This window comes from Papio anubis, chromosome 5, assembly GCF_008728515.1.
Source record: "Papio anubis isolate 15944 chromosome 5, Panubis1.0, whole genome shotgun sequence".
Lineage (NCBI taxonomy): Eukaryota > Metazoa > Chordata > Mammalia > Primates > Cercopithecidae > Papio > Papio anubis.
The window spans coordinates 161,729,012-161,750,959 of record NC_044980.1 but is presented as its reverse complement, the minus strand read 5'-3'; the positions used below and the strand labels follow the sequence as shown (position 1 = coordinate 161,750,959).

General features: G+C 45.1%; 1 protein-coding gene across 3 annotated transcripts in view; it reads left to right on the top strand.

Annotated features, from left to right (window-relative positions):
* SLIT3 (slit guidance ligand 3) overlaps positions 1–21,948 on the top strand; it is a 636,360-nt gene that overhangs the window by 211,062 nt on the left and 403,350 nt on the right. The window lies entirely within an intron of this gene.

The following is a 21,948-nucleotide window of genomic DNA, read 5'->3' as shown; positions in this document are numbered from 1 at the left end:
CAGAGTCAGCACTTCTTTTTTTTTTTTTTGTGAGATGGAGTCTCGCTCTGTCTCCCAGGCTGGAGTGCAGTGGCACAGTCTTGGCTCACTGCAACCTCTGCCTCCCAGGTACAGGAGATTCTCCTGCCTCAGTCTCCCGAGCAGCTGGGACTACAGGCATGCGCCACTATGCCTGGCTCATTTTTGTATTTTTAGTAGAGATAGAGTTTTGCCATGTTGGCCAGGCTGGTCTTGAACTCCTGGCCTCAGGTGATCTGCCTGCCTCGGCCTTCCAGAGTGCTGGAATTACAGGCATGAGCCCCCATGCCCAGCCAGAGTCAACTGTTCTCAAGAAGGGCCTGGAATCGGTATTCCTCAAAGCTCCTTGGAGATTTGGACGCACAGCCAGGTGCAGCAGCCAGTGCTCAGTCTGATTCTTGGAGAGACCCTTGCCCCAAGTCATGGTTGTGGTGTAATTATCAGTCTCTCCATACTGCATTCCTCTGACCAGTCTTGCTCACTCCTGGGCTAGTTGTAAATCCCTGGCTCAGAAATCCTGTTGCTATGGAAAGGGTTTTATGCTGTGATTCTCTTTGGGTTTGCTATTCTTATGCCAATTGTTTCTGTTGTCATTGTTATTGTCACTGTTGTTGTGGCAAAAAAAAAAAAAAAAAAAATTCCAAGAAAAAAAACTTTGACAGGGGAGTAGGAGACAGTAGGGATCTCAGCGTTTTGCAGACTCCCTGATGATGGAGTATGCTTTGTAATATGCATTGTGTCTTCTGAAACACCATGAACCACCTGGCTAAGACAAGACCAACTTAGGAGGGAGGACAGGCTCATTTATGAACACAAGCCATACGGCCAGCCGACACACTGCAGGAGATAACAGTGGCTCAGTCCCCACCTTCTCGAAAGCGGTTGTCCTTTGTTTCCTACTTTAGAGAATCTGGAGAGTAATTGGTCAAGAAAACAGCGGTAGGGAATGGCTACCATGCAGATAGTTGTAAGACATTGGCAGCTAGGGGCACCTCTGCCCTCCTGCCTCCTGTGTGCCCATATTCTAGAAGTGAGGAAAGTCCTGGCCTATAGGTAGTCCAGAGAAAACGGTGGTAGGAAGGTAAAGAGAATGGAGGAAAGTAGGGGGATGCCAAGTTAGAACTCAATATGTTGGTCTACAGAGCAATTTGTTTTCCTTTCACTAACACTTATTTTTGATTATCAAAGGTATACATTCCTCCCTGTGAAAATTATAAAAAATATAGAAAGTATAAAGAAAGGAAAAATCACTTAGGATGTCACCAGTTACTACTGGCATTTTGACCTATTTCCTTTGAGTTTTTGATATGCAATCTCGGCTCACTGCAAGCTCTGCCTCCCGGGTTCACACCATTCTCCTGCCTCAGCCTCCCAAGTAGCTGGGACTACAGGCGCCCGCCACCACGCCCGGCTAATTTTTTGTATTTTTAGTAGAGGTGAGGTTTCACCATGTTAGTCAGGATGGTCTCGATCTCCTGACTTCGTGATCTGCCCGTCTCGGCCTCCCAAAGTGCTGGGATTACAGGCGTGAGCCAGCAATGTTTTTTCTTTATTGGTTGTAACTATGCTACAAAAACCTTTGCTGGTTTTCTGAGTTTTCATTTAACAAAAAACATACTGAGATCATTGTGCTGTGTTATTAAAAGCTTTTTGAAAATGTTTTAGATGATCATATAATATTCCGCTGGGTGGCTGCACCATGCCTTAGGTGACTATTCTTCTCATGTTACGCACATAGGTCGTTCCTAATTGTACACTGAAATAAAAGCTCCCCCATGTGCAGAGGCCAGGGGTGCATTCTTAGTCCTGACTTCACTTTTCTCTTGAAGCAACAGGAGAAAGCACTGCCTCACATCCCTACAAAGTGAGCCCAGCTCCAGAAATCAACAGCAGGCCATAGAGATTTGCCTACAAATGCCCTAGACCTACCTGGTAGATGGCAGCATTACCAACCTCACAGCAAAATAGAGTTGAAAATCTCCAGTAGACACTTCTGTCCTCTACCTCTCTCACCACCTTCTGGACTCTGTCTTCTCTTTCCCCGCTGCAGCCAACCCCCGCAGTATGCCTCCCTAGCAGTTAGTGCTTTGCAAAATATCTGGGGGAAGAAGCTAAGTCGTTTTGTTGTTTTGTTTTGCTTTGCTTTGTTGTGAAATACAGAATAGCATGCTGGGAGGGTGCAAGATGTCAGGCTGCTAAATATTTACTCAGTTGCTGTGTTGCCGACTCTTATGGCTGGCTAGTAAGTAGATGCAAGATAGACTCTAGTTTTTGGACTACACTTTGCATAGTACTAGTCTTCAGCCCTTTCCTTTTATGCTTAGCAGTTTCTCACTTCTTAACTTCTCCAAACTTGCATTCTCACACCATCATCCTGCCCAACACAGACTTCTCCTTTGGATGTCCCCTTATTAGACAGCAGTCGAGGGCATAGTTAGTTATACCAGTAGTGCTGAAATGAACATTTGGGCCTAAACCTTTGTCCACATTTCTGCTTAGGAGAGATTTCCCAGAGATGAATTAAGGGCCAAAGGACAGGGCATTCTTAAAACTCTTGACCCATGTTACCAAACTGCTTTCAGAACATTTGCACAAATTTTCATTCTCACCAGCAAGAGTTAAGAGGTACAGCTTGACTGAATCCATGCTAATATTGACATCAGTTTGATGATTTTTAAAATTTCATCCTTGCTATATGTGAAGTCAAGGAAAAAAATACTATCTCTGAATGGTTCTAATGTGCATTTCTTTTATTTTTAGTCAGGCCATATATAGTTCATGTGTTCTTTTTACAAATGAATTTTCAGGTTGAATTGTTCAACCACCAATTAGAAATAGATAAAGAAATCTCATTGGTGTTATATTCCAGAACACATGCATTAACTAGTTAGATACCCATGGGCTGGGAGTCTGGCCAACACTTGTCAAAAGCTTTAAAGAGAAATCATTCTGAGATCCAAACAATGGATTCACCAACACGCTTTCAGAACTTACAATAGTGGCTGCCAGTTCCTGGGTTCTGATCCTTGCTGCTTGCCCTCTTGCCAGTCATTTATATTTTGTTTATGTGTAAAATGAGGTGGTTAGCCTGTGTAACCTCTATGCTCTTAAAAAACAGAAAGAGGTGTTTGTGCCTTGATCATTCTCACAGGAGAATAAAAATTGGTTATATAGACCGCAAGAGCTTCTGAAGGACACGTTGGAGGGGGGAGGGTAGGCATTTCTGCTGAGGAAGCTGGCTGTAGGGAAAATGAGGGCCTCTGAAAAGTGATTTGGGGAGCCCTCATGGAGTAAAGGGTGCTGCTGACTCTCACTGCTGCAAGCTGGTGCTCTGTGGCTGAGTCAGATGGAGGTCAAAGACACCAACACTGGACCAGCTTTGAAAGGTGGCAAGATGGGGCTGCCTAGCAACACCCATGTCATTTCTGCCTGTGGTTTGCACGCGATCCACCCAGCTGTGAATATCACAGAAGGGATTTTCACGAACTCATGGACCTTTCATTACTCCAGAAATGAGAGAGAGGACATAGCGTAGGCATTGCATGTCTCTGGCTGCTCCCTTTAAGACGACGATTTGTCTTGCTGAGCTGAGGCAGGCTGTGTTGGGTTTGGGTATTGACACCAAACAGTTCTGATTCACAGCGGTAACCTCCTTCTTATTTCCATTTCATTAATTTTCATTAAGGCTTAAACAGCCATGCATGTGGCCTGGATTTGGGGAATTGGGGTGGATCTGGACAATTAAAAGTCCCTTAAGTTTTGCAGGTTATCTCTGAGTAGAGCAAGACCAGAGAGAAAAACCCCTCCCACCCCCCTTTGCTGCTGTGTTAGTTGAAGTGATTTCAGTGGGATTAATTGACTGCTGGAATGATTTGCATTTTATTGCCCAGGTCTGCTCATTGGGTCAGAAGATGTCATAAAAGCAGAAGCCCAAGGTTGCTGACAGCCTCAGAGACAGCAGGCTGCTCCACAAAGAAACTGGACCAGCCGTTCTCATTCTTTATAACTCAGCAGTGTAATAAGCCACATGTGTTTCCAGCCGACCTGCTCTGGCTCTGAGAGTCACATGTGTTTTTCCAGGAGCCCAGGAAGCAAGTAAACCCCAGTGGAAGTTGGAGGGCTGAATTTAAGAAAGAAAGAAATCTGGGGTCTACAGAGAATTGGATGTGGTTGGTAACCCAGTAGGAATTTTCTCCAAGGCGTGGGTAGAAATCTTCTCCACGTGCTGGTGCTGTTAGACTTGTAAAACGTTTATAGCTGTAGGTTGTTGTTGTCGATAGCAGGGATTAGACACTCCTGCTGGGAGACACGGGTAACATGAATGGGTGAGGTTGGTCAGGTGGAGAGTGGAGGGGACTGGGCTCCCCTGGCCCATGGGAGCCTTTGTGTGGATTAGGAAAAGGGGCCCCTTCCTCCCAGTGGAAGCCAACTTGGCCCAGCTTTGATTTGAGCCCCTCTGAGTCCCCTCAGCACGCACAACCTATCCAACAGCATGCCGTGGTCTGGCCCCTGAAAGAGGGTAACCCTGCTCTGCTCAGAACCAAGTTTGTCACCCAGGGGTATGGACCCAGTGTTGCTACAGCTTCTGGTTTTTGTTTTTGTTTTTCAAAAGAAACTGAACATTTGATTTCATGTGTGTAAAATATCCCAATTTTGAGGCTGGGCACGGTGGCACACACCTGTAATCCCAGCACTTTGGGAGGCCAAGGCGGATGGATCACCTGAGGTTAGGAGTTCGCCACCAGCCTAACATGGTGAAACCCTGTCTCTACCAAATATTAAAAAAAAAAAAAAAAAAAAAAAGGCTGGGCATAGTGGCGCATGCCTGTAATCCGAGCTACTTGGGAGGCTGAGACAGGAGAATCACTTGTACCTGGGAGGCAGAGGTTGCAGTGAGCCAAGATCATGATCGCACCATTGCATCCCAGCCTGGGCAACAAGAGCGAAACTCTGTCTCCAAAAAAAAAAAAAAAAAAAAAAGGAAATATCCCTATTTTGGAATGCAAGCCATGGCTTCAATTTTTTTTTTCTCTCTCAAATACTGTTGGAGTCAACCAACAGAGGTGTGTGTGAGGGAGCCTAGGCTGCAGGCTGCAGACTCTGGTACCATATCGTCTAGGAGTCTCTAATATCCTGCCCTTGGCCAAACTGAAACAAGAGTTGAGGATTCCAGAATTCTTTTGATTCTTACACTCAAGCACACTTTTGGAAAAGAACAAATGCCAAGCATGATCCTGGTCACTGGTAAGGTGAAGACTGCCCTCCAAGCGAAGAGAGTAACAGGCAGAGGAAGTGAGGTACAGGGTTTGTGAGAGAGCAGGTTTACTAAGAAAGGCAAGCAGAGCTAACCACGAGGGACAGTTTGCTCCAGGTGGGTATTCTAAGTAGCTAGTGAGCTCTGCCTCTTTAATTGCCAGACAAACAGGAAGCATTCCAGGTCACCCCCTGGGGCGCTGAGAATTGGGAAGAAGAAGGAGCAATCCTAGAGGGTGCTGCATGTCAGCTCCTGGGTGGACAGCTGTGAGCCATGCTGTGTGCTGCCCAGAGGCCTGTGATGGCTGACTGCAGCCCTGACAGTGTTTGGTCTTCCCCGCTGAGCCCAGATTGAGTGCATATAGATGGCTAATTAAACTCTGAACTGACAAACACACATACTGGAGAGGCTCCCCTTTGAAGAGCAGGAGATCACAGGGACAATTTCCTGTTTGCCCCTTTGCAACCTCAATCTCATCAGTTTGGAATTGTAAGTTTAAGGCGTGCTGATAGCCCTCAATACCATCACCTGTTGCAAGAAGTTCTAAGCCTGGATGGGTGTTGATCTCTTCTGCCCGCACTCCCTAAAGCCCCGTTTCACTTTCAGGTGTGTGTGCTTTGAAGGGGGAGGGGAGATGTTCGACCAGTAAAGCTTTAAGTTCCCAGTTAACCTAGAGAGTCTTTTTGTATGACTCTGTTGAGGGAATAGGTAGATATCCTTCTGCCCATGTGTGTATATTCACACATGTATCCAGATTTCCAAATGTATTTGACAGGTAAATGCAAATACCTGTCAGTGCAAATAGAAATCGAGTCAACAATGAAGTTAGTTTGGTTGGAGGCCTTTGTGTGATCCATTCCGCTTCTGAGGTGACCAGTTAGTTCCCAAATTGTGTTGAGTAATGATGTTTCTTCTCACCAGCAACTAAGGAGACCAAATTCTTATTTTGAATAACACATGTTACATATGGTAGAGATTTAATAAAGATCAGTGTTTCAGATTCTGTGATCACTTTATTTGCTTTGGAGCTGTAAGAAAGATGCATAAGTTCAAATTGTGGATTTGCCCTGTATTGAACTGCTGGGAACACATTTGTCAATGTGTGAGTGGTGTTATTGAGGCAGAGAAGGGGCAGGGATAAATTTAGCCAAAAGGAGTGTGAAGTGGCATACAGTTGCTGATGTAAGGTACCAATCATGGTCGAAAGATAAACAATGGCTCTTACAAAAGAGAAGTATTAAACAATATCACATCTTCATCTACTGTTTTTCTACTCTTCATGATTGCCAGGATGTGCTGAGCCAATTAAATGGCAAGTTGTGATAACTCTTAATCTTTTGCCTCTGATGCAGTCATTCCTACAATTATACCACATGATTCAGGTAGGTAGGTAGAGAAAGAGAGAGACACATGCACGTACAAACAGGTATTTCTCAAAATCCAGGCATCGGAGTGGGAAGAGTAGGAATCAGAGCGTAAAGAGACAAACACCAGCCCTTGAGGAGTTTACAATTCAGCTGGTGGAGGTGGCTTTGTGTGTTATTTTTTAAAGAAGCTATCTCATTACTCTTCGGAAAGTAAGTAAGGCATATGAGATTTTAAAAACTTACTCCAACATCATCGTAACTGGGCCTTTGGCCAGCAACTTAAACAGGAAGCTCTGTAGGTTAAAAAACACAATCAAAGCATAATATATGAGCCGTGTGTCTTCAATGTCTGTGAGTTTCATTGGCGGAAAAATAGAAGAAGTTGAAGGCTTTAGACTCGGCATAGAAAGCAGGGGTTTGTTTGGCGTGGCTGCCACATGGCTTCCACTCGAGGGTGGTTTTGCTGGCATGGCTACAGACTGTGGAGTCCCTGCTAAGGACACTTACTGCCATGTCCCTACACCTCTCTGAGTCGTTTTCCTTATCTGCAGAATGTGCTAATAATAAGCATCTCAGAATTGTTTGTGTTAAACGGGATAACAAATAGGCAAAATGTCACTACCTGTTATGGTGTGTGGGGGGGCGTCTGGAGTCGGGCTGACCTGGTTTCAAATGCTGGCTCAGCAACAACCCAGCTGTGTGGGCCTGGGCAAATCACTTAGCCCCTCTGTGCTTTGGTCTTCTCAAATGAAGAACTGGGCCACTAATACCGTCTCAGTGTTGCTATGAAGAATAAGTGAGACAGCGTATGTAAAAGAGCAAAGTACAGGGTCTGGCCTGGGATACATTTTTTAAATAAATTTGGGGGTTATTCCCTGCTTTGAATATAATTTGCTCTGTCTAACCTCCTACTGCCATTGTGAATTGCTGCTGGGACTCATGCCTTCCTCTAGCTGTCTGCTTAAGAGGGCCATGTGCCACTCAATGGAAGAGCTTCTGGAGGCTTCTGGGACCTTCTCAGAGCAAGCCCTGCAGTCTAGCATCCCCTTCTCCTTGGGGGCCCTGAGACTCTAAAGCATCCAGTTGCTCCAAAACATGCCATAAAAACCCCAGGAGGAAAGGACCCCATTAGCATCTGCACATTTGGGGACCCTTGTCAGCAAAATGGCCAGGAGCTTCCTGCTGAAACCCCAGGGCACGGCAGGTTTACAGAGACCCTTCATTAAGATGAATTATGAACCTGTGGGTCTCTCTGGTTCCATTTGGCCCAGCCTGGGAGGCAGAGGCCCAGCTGCCCTGCTGGCTGCGCTGCATGAAACCTCCTTCCTCTCCCCCTCCCAGGCTCCTTCCCACCTGGCTGTGTACCCCCTACCTTTGTTTAATGAAAGAGAAAAGCACTGCACCCCTCCAGGGGGCCCCAGAGCAGGAGGCAGAGTTCAACCTGAGAAAACTGTTTTCTTGTAAGTGGCAGGCACCTGGCTGTCCAGGCCTGGCCCAGGCCCTTCGTGACTCTGCAGAGTTGGCTCCTGTCCTTCCCTGTTCCCCCAGACCATAAACAAGTCCTGGAGTGGGGAGCCCTGGGGAAGCAGGCGGGAGCGGGGGTGGGGGCGGGGCAGCCACAGACCTCTCTGTGCATTTGTTCCTATCTCATGTAACAGCTCAGGGGTTATCCTGTTGGCTCCTCCAGGGTGCCTGGTTTTTCACATTTTTTTTTTCTTTTTTCTTTAAAAACATGAAATACGAACAATGGTTGTTCAGAGAAGTCAAGCACAAATGCTCTCCAGAGCAGAGGTTCTTAGGGTCAACGTGCTTTTAAATTGCCTGGGTATCCAGGCACAGTAAGAAAGCACGACAGTGCAGAGGGGCAGCCAGCTGAGGACATCACTGCCGCATGCAGGATGGAAGTCAGACAGTCAGGTCAGCCCTGGCCACAGAGGTGGCTGTGCGGTAGAGTGGCTGATAGTTTGGGGGAGGGGCCAGGTTTGCAAAAAACAGCTTCCTCAGAGGTGTTCAGGAGGAGACCAGTATTTACTAGGCATCTACCATGTGCTTTATAGCTCTCACCTGGGAAGCCCTAGAACGCAGCTGGTGCAGGCAGGCTCTGGAGCCAGACTCCCTGGGATTAAAGCGCCGGCTCATAGGATGTGGCAACTCAAATCATGTGTCCCAGTCCCAGACTCCTTGCCTTGGCAGTGGAGGTGGTCATAGTACCCACGTCCCCAAATTTTCTTACTGTGGGTTAGACAAGATATATACAAAAGTACCTAGCACAGTGCTTGGCACATAAAGGCTCAACACATGCGAAATGCTATTATTTTTATTACCAATGACAAACACGCTCTCCTTAGCCAAACCTGGATCAGGCTCCTCTGAGGCCCCTTTTTGACTAGGCGCTGACTTCGGGCCCTGTCTTTGGCCCAGTTAGTCCAGTTTTAGCAAGAAGCCTGTTGAGTGGGTCTGGCTAATATCCCCCAGCCTTGATGTTTCCTCCTAGTAATCTTCCTGCCACCAGACTCCCACCTGCTCCTTAGCTATACGTGTCCACTTGTCCTTATATTGGGAGTTGAGCCCATCTCTCTCTCTCCTGTGCAAACCCCTGTTGCAGTAGCCCCCCTTAAATAAAGTCTTTCTTATCAGTTTTAACAAGGAGATTATCATGCATAATCTTCTCCTCCTCTTCCTTCTCCCTCTTCTCTCTCTTCCCTTTGCCATTCCTCTTCCTCCTCCTCTTCTTCACTCTTCCTTTTGCTCTTCCTCCTCCTCCACGTTTCCTCCTACCTCCCTCTTCCTCCCTCCTTCTCCTTCCTCCTCCTCCCTCTTCCTCTTCCCCTTCCCTCCTCCTCCCTTCCGGTCCTCCTCCCTCGTCTTCCTCCCTCCTCCTCCCTCCTGGTCCTTCTCCCTCGTCTTCCTCCTCCCTCCTCCCCCCTTCTCGCCCCTCCCTCCTCGCTCCTCCTCTTCCCCTTCCCTCCTCCTCGCTCCTCCTCCTCGCTCCTCTCTTCTCCTCCTCCTCTCTTCTCCTCCTCCCTTCTCCTCTTCCCTTCTCCCTTTCCTCCTTCCTCCTCCTCCCTCCCTCCTCCCCCACCCTTTCTCCATCTTCCACCTCAAAGTTTGGGATCCCATCCCTGACCCTGCTCTTTTAACCTGGACAGTGGGAGTTTTCGTTTCAGCTGAAGAACTTGACATTTTCTCTGCCTGGAGACCAAGGATGAGAAGGAGCACTTCTTTGTTTAGCTAGAACTGTAAGATCTGAAAACAAAAGAGAGCTGAAAGGAGGCAGATGTGAAACAACAGCCTCATCCCTTTGATTCTCTGGGTTACACAACCACCTGGACAAACTCTGGCCTGAAAACTTGGGGCTCCTTAAAGCATTTTTTTCTCTCAGATAGAAAAGGAGGGAATTCATCAGTGATTCATTGCCTTGAGATATGGCAGGATGAGGGGCAAAGGATCTGCTTTTCTGTCTCTGTTTCTCCTCTTCTTTCTTGTTTAGGGAACTAAAGGCAGAGACTGAATTTTAGGAAGCAATTTTTTTTTCCCGATCTCTTCCAGAATTCTGTGCCATGAGAAGGCTTAAAATCCAGTGTAATAAAGGATTTTGAGTTTGAACTATGGCATTTAAAAAACTAATTCCTCCAAGGCTTAGTTTATTTATCTTTTGAAAACAAATAATAGGAATATTTCCTAGGCTACAGCTCCTTGAGGACAGGAATTGGGTTTGTTTTCCTTATTTCACTTGGCGTGTCTAGTATGATATCTGCCACACCATTGGTGTTCAATAAATATTGGAATGAGTACACATCACCTACCACACTGAGTAGCTGAAATTATATATTGAGATACTGTGTGTGAAAGCTCCTAGCACAGTTATTTTCATTAGTGCTCATTTTTTCTGATTTTAGACATATTTCTGAGAAGGATGAAGATGAAGGGTGAAGAAAGGAAGGTGATAGGAGGGAGAAGCTGGAGAGTAACAAGGAAAAGGGTGGAGTTGGTGAAGTAGGAAGGGCGCTGGGTTTGCAGGAGACTGGCCTTTTATTCCCCCACTGTGTCTGTGATTTCTGATTGGTCATTTGACTACTCTGAACCTCAGGTTCCTCTTCAATAAGATGGAAATACAAATCTTCACTTTATTGGTGATGGGTATCCAAGAAGAAATGTATTTGTGAAGGCAGCCCCCAGAGTTCCCGACATGCCTTAGGTACAAAATGACATGAAACCTGAAGGTGGAGAGGAAACCAGAAGCAAAGAGCATAGGAAGGAGAATAGGAAGCCAGGGAATCTTTTGACTAGTTTGGGTTGGACTTGGGCCTGGGGAGACGTTGCATTTGGACATAAGCATCTTATCAATGAACCCTGTACTTGTAACTTGATGTGTCTAAATTGAAGCAGTGGGTGGTTGAGGTCAGAAGTGGGTAGGCACAGCTTGTGACTCCTGTGGATGAAGCAAAATGAACACAAGGCCCCAGATCATGCCCCTAGAAAGTAAAGCAAGGTTTCCTAGGATTCTTCAATGTACAGACTTAAGCTGAATCTTGATCCTGTATGGGTTGTAGATTGTGGTTGTCAATGAACTTGGCAAGGCAGGCAACAAACTGGCTTTGTGTGGAGACACAGCCTAAAAAAAGGAAACTTAAAAAGTATTGCTATTTTTTAAAATAATATTCTTTTACAATGATACTTTTTTTTGTAATTAAGGAAGTTGTGGACATTTATTCTGGAAATTTTGGAAAATGTAGAAAAGAACACATATAAGAGATAATCCATCTCTCCGTGACATTTTGTTATACATTGACCCTTGAATAACACAGGGGTTTGGGGTGGTGACCCCCTGTACAGTAAAAAATCTCTGTTTAACTTTTGATTCCCCAAAAACTTAGCTACTAATAGCCTAATGTTGACCAGAAGCCTTACTGATAGCATAAACAGTGAATGAACAGATATTTTATGTTATATGTATATATTAGTGTATTTTTTTTTTTTTTTTTTTTGAGATGGAGTCTCACTGTGTCACCCAGGCTGGAGTGCAGTGGTGTGATCTTAGCTCACTGCAACCTCCAGCCTCTGAATTCAAGTGATTCTCCTGCCTCAGCCTCCCAGGTAGCTGGGATTACAGGCACCTGCCACCATGCCAAGCTAATTTTTTTGTATTTTTTCAGTAGAGATGGAGGTTTCACCATCTTGGCCAGGCTGGTCTTGAACTCCTGACCTCGTGATCCACCTGCCTCAGCCTCCCAAAGTGCTGGGATTACAGGTGTGAGCCACTGCGCCCGGCCTACATACTGTATTCTTACAATAAACTAGAGAAAAGAAAATGTTATTAGGAAAAACACGAGGAAGAGAAAATATACTTACAATTCATTAAATGGAAATGGATCAACATAAAGGTCTTCATCCTTGTCCTCCTCATGTGGAGTAGGCTGGGGAGGAGGAAGAAGAGGAGAGTTTGGTCTTGCTGTCTCAGGGGGACAGAAGCAGAAGAAAATCCATATACAAGTGAACCCAGGTAGTTCAAACCTGTCTTGTTCAAGGGTCAACTGTTTATCCTTCTAGGGGGTGTGTGTGTGAGAGAGAGAGAGAGAGAGAGGTTTTTTTGTGTTTTTTTTTGTTTTTTTTTGTTTTTGTTTTTGTTTTTGTTTTTGCGAGAGTTGTATAAAATTGGGGCATATTTTTATTTTATCCTAAAAACTTATTTGTCCCAACTCTCATCAGTTGATTAGCACTTGATTGACTATCAAGTCCTGTACTCGATGAATTGAACTAGATTCTATTATGGCTTAGCTCAAGTCTTTGAATTTAAGAAGAATATTCTTGGGAAAGGTTATATTCAACTACATCCTACAATCAGTTCTAGAGTTTTCAAGGACTAGAATTTCCAAAAACTGAGTTATAAAATGTTCCCTGTCTCTCTTAGGCTTTCAAGACAAATTTCTTCCACCCTCTCTCTCCTCTTAAAGTAACTATGAGACCAGAAAAAAAAGAAATCCATTTTGACAATTTCCTTCCTGTTCTATAAAAAAGAAGTTTTAGCAAGCTAGAGAGAGAGAGATAGGGAGAAGGGGGAAAGGAGAGAAAGAAATGATTGTGGAGACAAGGCAAAGATAGTGGAAGAAAGGAGGCAGGGACATGGAGAGGGAAGCTGTAGTGCTGCTTTTCTTGCTGTGAGACTTGGGGAAGTCACTCATTTTACTAATATTTACTGAATGCCCATTACATGGCAGCCCTGGATTATAATTACAGCCTCCTGAACAATCTCTGGTGCTAATATATGGTCTCTCTGATCTCTTTTAAGTCTGAAAAGGCCCTCAACTCCTTGAGCTTTGAATAGCACTCTTTATAAACTATTGGAAAAACTCAATGCATCTTCCTTCCCGTGATTCCCCAGCAACTCACTTTGGCCAGTGCCAGACCAAGGACAGGAGTCACCACCAGGCCCATCTTCTGAATGAAACTCCCCTGAGGGCCCTGCCCTTGGTGGGCCACCTTCACTCTCACACAGAGAACAGGGGGTCTCAGGTTGTTAAGGAAACTTCCCTCAACACCTCTCACCACATTGCAGATTCTCAAAGAGACTAGGAATTGAGCTCATCACCCCTCCCCGAGATGTAGATTCTGTCCCCCAACTCTTCTGGCAGGTATTGGCTGTGTTAAAGCCTGCAGAGACAAACTAGATAGGTCGGTAAGTAGACAGACAGTCAAACTATGTAGATAGATAGACAGAAGGTCTGTCTTCACTAGCATGGCTGGAGAAAGTACTAGATGAAATCCAAGAGAGAAGCACAGAAGAGCCAGATCATGTAGGATTTTGCATGAAAGGCAATGGGAATTCTCTGAAGAGAGTGCTGTGGTTCATCATTTTCTTTTCTCCATTGTTCTATCTGCATATAAGAAGCCAAGTTTTTCTTGTGCTTCCACCTAGAATGTTGCTAGGCATGAACCAGGCTCAGGCAACCCATCACAAATTTCCTTGAAGAAAGCTCTCATCTAGCCCACTCCAGTAAACACTTTCCTCACTCTGAGTTTTAGAAGCGAGTGTTTCTTAACAAAATGCCTTCAACTTCACAATATTTTAGGATACAGCTTTTATTCCAGGATTTAGAGGCACAGACACCACAGCACCAAAACACACCAACAGAGAAAGCTCCAGGTCCTCGCTCAGCCCTGACGCAGACGCTTTATTCCCGTACATATGTACTTTATTGTTGTTGCTTCAAGAAAAATAAATATAAAAATCCTGACATCAACAGATCCCCTCTTTCCTTCCCTTCTTACCCTAGTCACGATTACTTAGACTTTCTTGTGGAATAAGAAAAGATGACTAAAATGTCAAACCCAACCATCATCCCAAAATGTCTGGTCCAAAATTAGAACAAGGAGAAGAAAATCAATCACTCCCAGGTTACGAATCATGACCCAGCCATAAGCAGAGTCTCTTGGTGATGTATTATGTTTATATCTGACTCTCCTTCTTGACAGTTGGCCTTCTGTGATCAGTTTCCTGCATTATAAAACTACTCCAGATGTGAGAACAGCTCAATGGCAGAGCTCTCAGCCTAATTAATTCAATCACAGGATGGTGATTAAGAGGTCAGCGGTGACATTTCCAGAGTGCACCTTCTGTCTTCCCAGCAGTTAGCTTGTCCTAAGGCTCCAAAGCCCTCAGGTGCCTGTGGAGCCACAGGAGCCCTTGGGGGCCTTGTCCCACCCTCAGGTCTTGCTTCAACTGTTTGCAACAAGGCTGACCAAGGAACAAGGCCACAGCCACAGTTTGGTTCTGCTGGGAAGTGTAAATGTTCCCCCGTAAAAAATGTTCACCCTAGATCCAAACACAAAGGAGCCAGAGTTATGAGTCCCAGGTATGCTGACTTTAATTTTGAATTCCATACTTAAGTCTGCTTCTTAGGAGGCAGCAGAAGGAAAAGGTGAAACTTGAGACCTTCAGAAAGGTACTCACCTCTCCAAGCTTTTACTCCCTCGTCTGTAAAATTGGGTTTCTGATGGTTACTTCATAGGACGTGTTTTAGGAATACATGAGTTATTAATTGAAAAACTTTTAGGACAGTGCATAGAAGGTAGAAACACTCCATAATGCTAGCTATCATCATCATTATTATGATTAATAATAACTACTGTTATTATTAATGTCATTTATACCTGAGTTGTATCACTCAGGATACACACTCAAGCCACAGAATCTGACTTAGCTGATCTAAGCAGAAAAGGAATGCATTAAAAATGATATTGGGTGGCCTACAGAATTTCTCAGAGAGCTGGAAAATGAGACCTGGAGACCACCCAGCTAGCAACAATACCCAAAATACAGGGGACTTGCCCTGTGAGGGTAACACTGCTGCCCCTACCCAGCTCCAGAGATTATAGGGTACATGTTAGACATCATCCACCTGAGGCTCTGAAAACTACTGCTCCCTCCATCCACCACTGCCCCAGAACTTAATCTTGTTCAACCAGCTGCTGTCTCTAGAAAGGATTTTTCCAAATCCCCACTTCTTTGAGGGATTCACTCCTTATCCCCTTGTGGTGCTGTTCTGTCTGATTGGTAAAATCTCAGTGGTGTGTCCCTCTTACTGCGAGAGAGTCTGGGAAAGCACACATCTGTCTGTGTTAGTCCAGTTGCATTGCAATAAAGGTGTACAGTTCTGCAGGCTGTACAGGAAGTGTGGTGCGAGCATCTGCTTTGGTGAGGGCCTCAAGGAGTTTACAGTCATGGTGGAAGGTGAAAGGGGAGCCTTCACATCACATGGCAAGAGAGGAAGCAAAGTTGTGGGGAGGTTCCAGGCTCTTTTAAACCACCAGCTCTCAGGTAAACTCAGGGCAAGAACTCACTCATTACCATGTGGATGACACCAATGCATTCAAGAGGGATCAACCCCCATGACCCAAACACCTCCCACTAGGCCCCACCTCCAACATTGGAGATCACATTTCAATATGAGATTTGGAGGGGACAAACATCCAAATCATATCACTGACATTGTCTGATTCTACTGTAGAAGGCAACTTTGCCTCCCACCAAGACCCAGAGAATGGAGAATTCCCCAAATGTTGGAAAAGGAGGTACAGTACCAAAAGATGAGAAAGAATGACAGTGGAGGCTGTTGACGAGGATGAGGGCTTGTGTAAGATTGGACCTTGTGCAGCATGGTGTGATTATTGTATATCCAAGGCCCGACTGGCCAACTGGACCACCAGGTGTTCATCCTGCTGGGCTGAGGATTGCCCTCTTACTCGTTTAATGTGCTAATGCTTCTGGAAGTACATGAGAATTAGGGTATTAAGGTCTCTCCCCTCCCTTGTTACATGGAGAAACCAAGTAACAGGAAGGCACTGGGAAAAGAGAGGTGGCAGTGTACGAAAAGGAGCCTTCAAAGAAAAGCATCACAAGGGACCTGAAGGATCTGGCCTGAAGGATTCACGGTTTGCACTCTCCCTGCACTGTGTGAGCACTTACCAATGAATATTAAATGAATGTGCTGTAATTATTAGATGAGTCTCTGGTCACCTGAAGCTACCCACATATTTGAGGTAGGCTGGGATCTGCTGTGGAGGCTGCTGGTATTTCAGCAAGTGGCGGGCAACCTTTACGGCAACAGTTGGGTCTCCCGCAGAGTGAAATGCTGCTTTGCAAGAAGGAGGGTGTTGGAGACTGAGAGTGACTAAAGGTGACAGGAAGAGCTCCCAGATGCTAAGACCAGGATTTGGCATAAGGCTGCCTGAGGGATTACTCTGGCCACTGCCTCCAGCCGTGCTGAAGATCTGGTATGACTTCTGTCTTCCGTGGCTGCACCCCTGCTGTTCTATGCTGACCCTGCCCAGCTGGAGTCTAGAAACATCCCTAACCTCCTCTATGGGTGGCTATGTCAAAATAATGATAAAATGTCCTCAGACAGGCTAGACCCAGCACTTGCATGGTGGCTCTGTTTGATCCATCTGAGACTCTTCAACCTTCAATAATAAGTCACATCTTCATTTGTACTCACCCTTCCTCATAGTCCCTTTGGAGCTGGAGAGACCTGGAATGAATAATGTGAGAGTTGACTTTGTGCAGAGTCATCCATGCCTGAAGTCATTTGCTCCTCTCCACCCATTGGGGAAGGACTGGCAGATATTTATTTGCCTCATTTGACAGATGAGGCATCTAGGGTTCAGAAAGCTTATGTGACTTCTCTAAGGTCACAAAGCAGTACACTGAAGATAAATCTCAAGTCTCCTGTCTCCCAGTCTGACGCCAGTGCATTTTCAAGTTTTTAAGTTTATCATTTTTCTCTGCTGCTCCTTGGAACACTCTTAAATGCCTGGACACTACCACCATCACCACCATACCCCCATACCCCCATCACTGTAGGAAGACCCCTCTATTTGGTGCCATACTTGCATGTGGGGACCATCTTCCTCTCCCCCTAACTGGTTTTGGAATCCTGATGTGGTCATTCTCATACATAAAGGATTCTTTGGCTATTTGGGGATCAAAACTGAGCTATTGTTCTAGTTCCAGCTCAAGCCAACTTACATCCAAGCAACGTCAAAGGGAGCTTTTGTTACCTTCTGCTGTCTCTCTGTGACATTCCAAGAGTCTTGAACCTATCATTTCTCCCCTTCTTCCTGAAACCAAAATGACCCAATCCCTCTGCCCTGCCTACTCATCCCAGCCTCCTAACCACTCACACAAGGAATTGATAAGGCAAGAGTGGCTATTTCCTGAACAAGAGTCCAAGCAGTCATTGTGGTAGCTCAAGAACACAGGGTCTATGTGGTGGAAATGGACAACCAGGCAGTTTCCATTGCAATCACGAATTGGATTCTAGACTTGCACACGGCAAAGATTCCATGTCAAAGCACTGCCACAAAAACTGCCCTGAAGTGGAGGCTGGCGTTGTTGGGAGGAAATAGAGAGCACAGCTTCATTAGAGGGGCTGAAACCAAGAAAGAAACTTCCAGAGTGAGAAAAAGCCCACTTATAATACATTTTTCCACTATAGTCATTTATCACTCTGGGTGCCCTCCACCACAGTAATCAGTGTTTTATGAACTACCTTTCCTTCAAAGGCTCTTTCTCCTCTTTGTTTTGCCCAAAGTAATAGTTTAATTAAACCCTAGATTTCTCCTGCTGATGCTTCTTAGAGAAATATAGTTGAAGTTACTAGGCTGTGTAGAAATGATTTTATTGGTTGCTTCTGTTTATAAAGAAGAAGAAAAACAAGCATAGTCCCCAGGTTTGTGTTCATTACATGAGCCCCATTCAGGGACTGAAGCCAACATGGCACCTTCTGGGGGATTAAGTGTAATAAAGGTGTTTTGATCACGATAACCCCACTTATCAAAAACTAATCACAAATCACAGCCTGTAATAAGCACAGTCTCAAGACTCAGGGCATATTAGCCTCTTAATTATGTTACCTGTGAAGTGCGTTCTGTTACATTTTACAGATGGGGAAACTGAGGCAGGTTTGAGTATCTGCCCAAGGTCCCACAGCTAAGAGGTGGGAAAGCCAGGATTCAAAGTCAGTATTCTGTCTCCAAGGACCAACTGGCTAACCTCTATGGATGCTTCCTTTTAAGGTTAAAGGTTGATGACGGTTAAAGTAGCTCAGCAACATGTGATTCTAAATGTTTTTTTTAAGGTTAATTCGGAAGTTAGGGCTTCAAGATGTTTTGTTTTGTTTTGTTTTGATTTGTTTTGTTTTTTGAGGAAAAGGTAGAGAGCAAGTCTAGGTAAATGTTGGTAGAGAGCACTATGGCCTTCAGCTGATAGATTTGGGAACTCAAGTGATGAATCTGGCCTTTGCATCTTTAAATACCTTGGAAGGTCAGATTAGCACAGAAACCCTGATGCTGAACCAAACACTTGGTCCTCCCAGTTGGCAAACATTAGCTGGTTGAAATACTTCCTGATGGAAATACCGATAACACGCTGACAAAAGTTCAAACTTGTTTCTAAAGGTCATCTCGACTGGCAGAGTAATTAGTTCAAGTTTGCCTTTTGCTTTTCCCTGGTAAGAGTTTTAGCCGAAACCTCAGATTTTAGCCCTCTTTGCAACATACGGTCAGTGACAAGAGACAACCTGAGATTCTACCCAATACAGAGCGTGTGGTCATCAAAAAGTTTCTCTTCATCTGGGCCAGAACTGGAGTTAGACATGTGTACTGGAGCTTAATGATAGCAGCAGCCTCTCCAGAGGAAATCTCCACTCAGTCCATTACTTGGATTCCCCAGGATGTGCCTCCAATCCCAGAAACATCCAGTTACTTCATGGACACATCACTGGAATATACTGCAAAGCCCACCATACCACCTGTTGAAGTCTCCGGAATCCCCCTTTCTCTGTGTCGCCTGTCACCTTTCAGCCAGCTCCCTAGGATTCTGCTCAACCTTCCCTTTTACCTAAAATCGAATCAGACCGATCCTACCTTCCAAATATCACTTTTATTTTCATTTCTTTTTCTCTTCCCACTGCTGTCACCTTGTGCCTGGGCTATTACAGCTGTCCTATCTGCATCCCACCATCCTCTGCACTGCAGGTGGAGTAACCTTTCTGAAACCTCCACTGGAGCTTGACTTGACTCCACTTAACATCTGAAGATCTTTCTGAGGGTTCCCCACTACCCAGACTCTCAGCATTGCGTGTGTTCTTCTGTGGTCTGGTCTGGTGCCTGCCTACTTCTCTGTTCTCATGGTGCACACACTCCCCACACTCCATTTGTTACATATTCACTCTGTTTGTCCATCTGTCTGTCCATCTCCCTTCCTCCCCTCTTTCCCTCCCCTACTTCCTTTCCTCATATCAAACATCTTGGAGATCCCCAATGGGTCATGATATATAAATATTTGCACATAATGTTGCCTCTACCTGTCATAACCTTATAATAACCTTACCACACATAGGGTGTGCTAAGTGTCCAATGCTTGCAAAGATTCCTGGGCATGCCTCTAGGGAACCACTCCTATAGGTCTGAGTTTCCTCGGCACCCAGGGTAGGGCCCTCTCTCTCTAGTGAATTGCAGAGGACCTGTACGTGGGAGTGCTCACAGCCTGCCTGCCTGCCTCCCTGCCTGTGGAACAAATGGGGATTGAACTGTGACCCTAATAGGACTCTGAGGGTGATCTCCTGGGACATGCATTCTAGGGCCCTCCAAGGCAGTTCCTCTTCCTCATATTTCACCTGTCACGCGCATGTCACTCCTCTCTCCCCACAGTGATATGGGAGCACCTGGAAGGTGGTATCCAGCAGCGATGGACGGTCTCTGGAGTCGAACTCACATTCAAGGCCCCTCTCAGGCACTGAGGAGTTGTGTGCCCCCTTAATGTGTGCCGAACTCACTTTCCTCAAGTGTAAATTGGGGGTGGTTGTTGCTACCACCTCTAAGGGTTGTTGCAAGGATTAACTGAGATAATTTGCATAGAGCACATAGTCTACATTTTTGCTCTTCAATAAAGGGCAGCCACTGCTTTGTTATTTCCTAGCTGTGCCTTCTACTTGATTGTGGTAGGGTTCGTGCCTATCCACTTATTTATTCTATGTGTTGTAAAGACCTAAAAGAAACACCCAATAATTGTATTAATTGAAATGTAATTGCCACTAAGTCTCCACTACTTTAGAAGGTAAACTTTTCTTATGGGATCATAATAAAAGGATTTGTATTATGCATTTTTGAGGCTTTTAAAATGTGGATAGTGAAGAGGGTTTTTCCTGTAATGAGTATGATAAAGGCACTGTGGCAGAGTTTCTCGAGCTGGGTGGGTGGTGGTGTGTGTGCTTAGTGCATGCTCGTGCCCAGAGATGTCACAAGAAGCCATCCTGAAACTTGCTGGGGGATGGCCTACGTGCATTGTTGAGAACATTGTCCTTTTCAGGATTCACTGAAGAAATTTCTGTCAACCCTGAGTTGGCAGAAAGGATTATATTTCTATAGAATGACTGACTGCTATGTTTGGAAATTTTCTCTTTGCTTTGGCCACTAGGAAACAGTATAATATGCAGCCCACCTTAAACAAAACCCTCTGGTGATCAACATGGTGTTCTGACTTGGCCCCAGGCTTCGTCTTAGTGGTCTACATGATTCTCCTATACTTCAGTCTCTTTACCTCAGTGCCCAGCTCAATACCTGGCTGACGGGTGAAAAAATTCTTAACCAGTCTATTTCCCAAAGTCTATTCACCAACAGACTGCTCTTCATACATTTTTCTATACTTGTTTCATACATTTTTTTTGGAAAATGGCAAGATATAAGTGAAGAAATGTTATATTAACATTTTTTTCTTTCTCTTCCTCTCTTTTTTCTTCCCTCATCATCTGTCTTCTTAAAACATAGTGAGAGTTCCCTTACAGCAGATTTATTGTACTTTTACAACTGAAAGGGGAATAGTGCTTACCAGCTTGACTGGTGGAAAATGTCCAAGCTGCACAGTTCACTAGTTTATATTACCTAATAGAGAGATAAATAAGCTATGATTCTTCTTAAGGACTGGCTTTTAATTAGATTTTTAATGGATCCTCTTTGACTTTCCCAAGTATAAGTACTGCTGTATTAGTTCATTATTGTGATTAAAAGCAGCTAATAATTATCATAACTAAATAATTTTCCTCAAGTGTTCCAGCCCAGTTTGATGCCCTGAGTGTTAGCAGCCGCTGGCCTAAGCCTGTCTCTTTCTCTGCAGTGCATAGCACAGCAGCTATTTTGAGTTGGAGGCTGGGAAGCCTGCAGACATACGAAGGCGCAGGGACAGAAAGTGCCAGCTATCGGAGCCTGTGTCTTGATGCCGTGTGTGGTGCTGCTTGAAACACCCTCCATTTCACTCCTCTGATGTCTCAAATTCTAACCCAACTGGAATATCTCCCCAAGGATCTTTAGGTCACTAGTCAGGGCATAAGTCAGGATGCCCAAGTAGCAGGAGGTTTATGAGCTGCAAAAGGCTCATTCAGAGGTTCCGCAACATCAGCATTGAACTGAGAATTCCAACTTGTAGCATCCCCTTCTCAGCCTCTCAGCCTTTTGCCACAGAGGCACAGGGGTGGATGGATTGTCCCAGGAACCCCACTGCCTATGTGGGGTAATTATTCTTCATTCTTTTTTGTTGTTGTTTTGTTTTTATGAGGTGGAGTCTCGCTGAGACGCCCAGGCTGGAATGCAAGGGCGTGATATCTGCTCACTGCAACTTCTGCTTCCCGGGTTCAAGCAATTCTCCTGCCTCAGCCTCCCAAGTAGCTGGGACTACAGGTGTGTGCCACCGTGCCTGTCTAGTTTTTTGTATTTTTAGTAGTTTTTTGTATTTTTAACATGTTGGCCAGGCTGGTC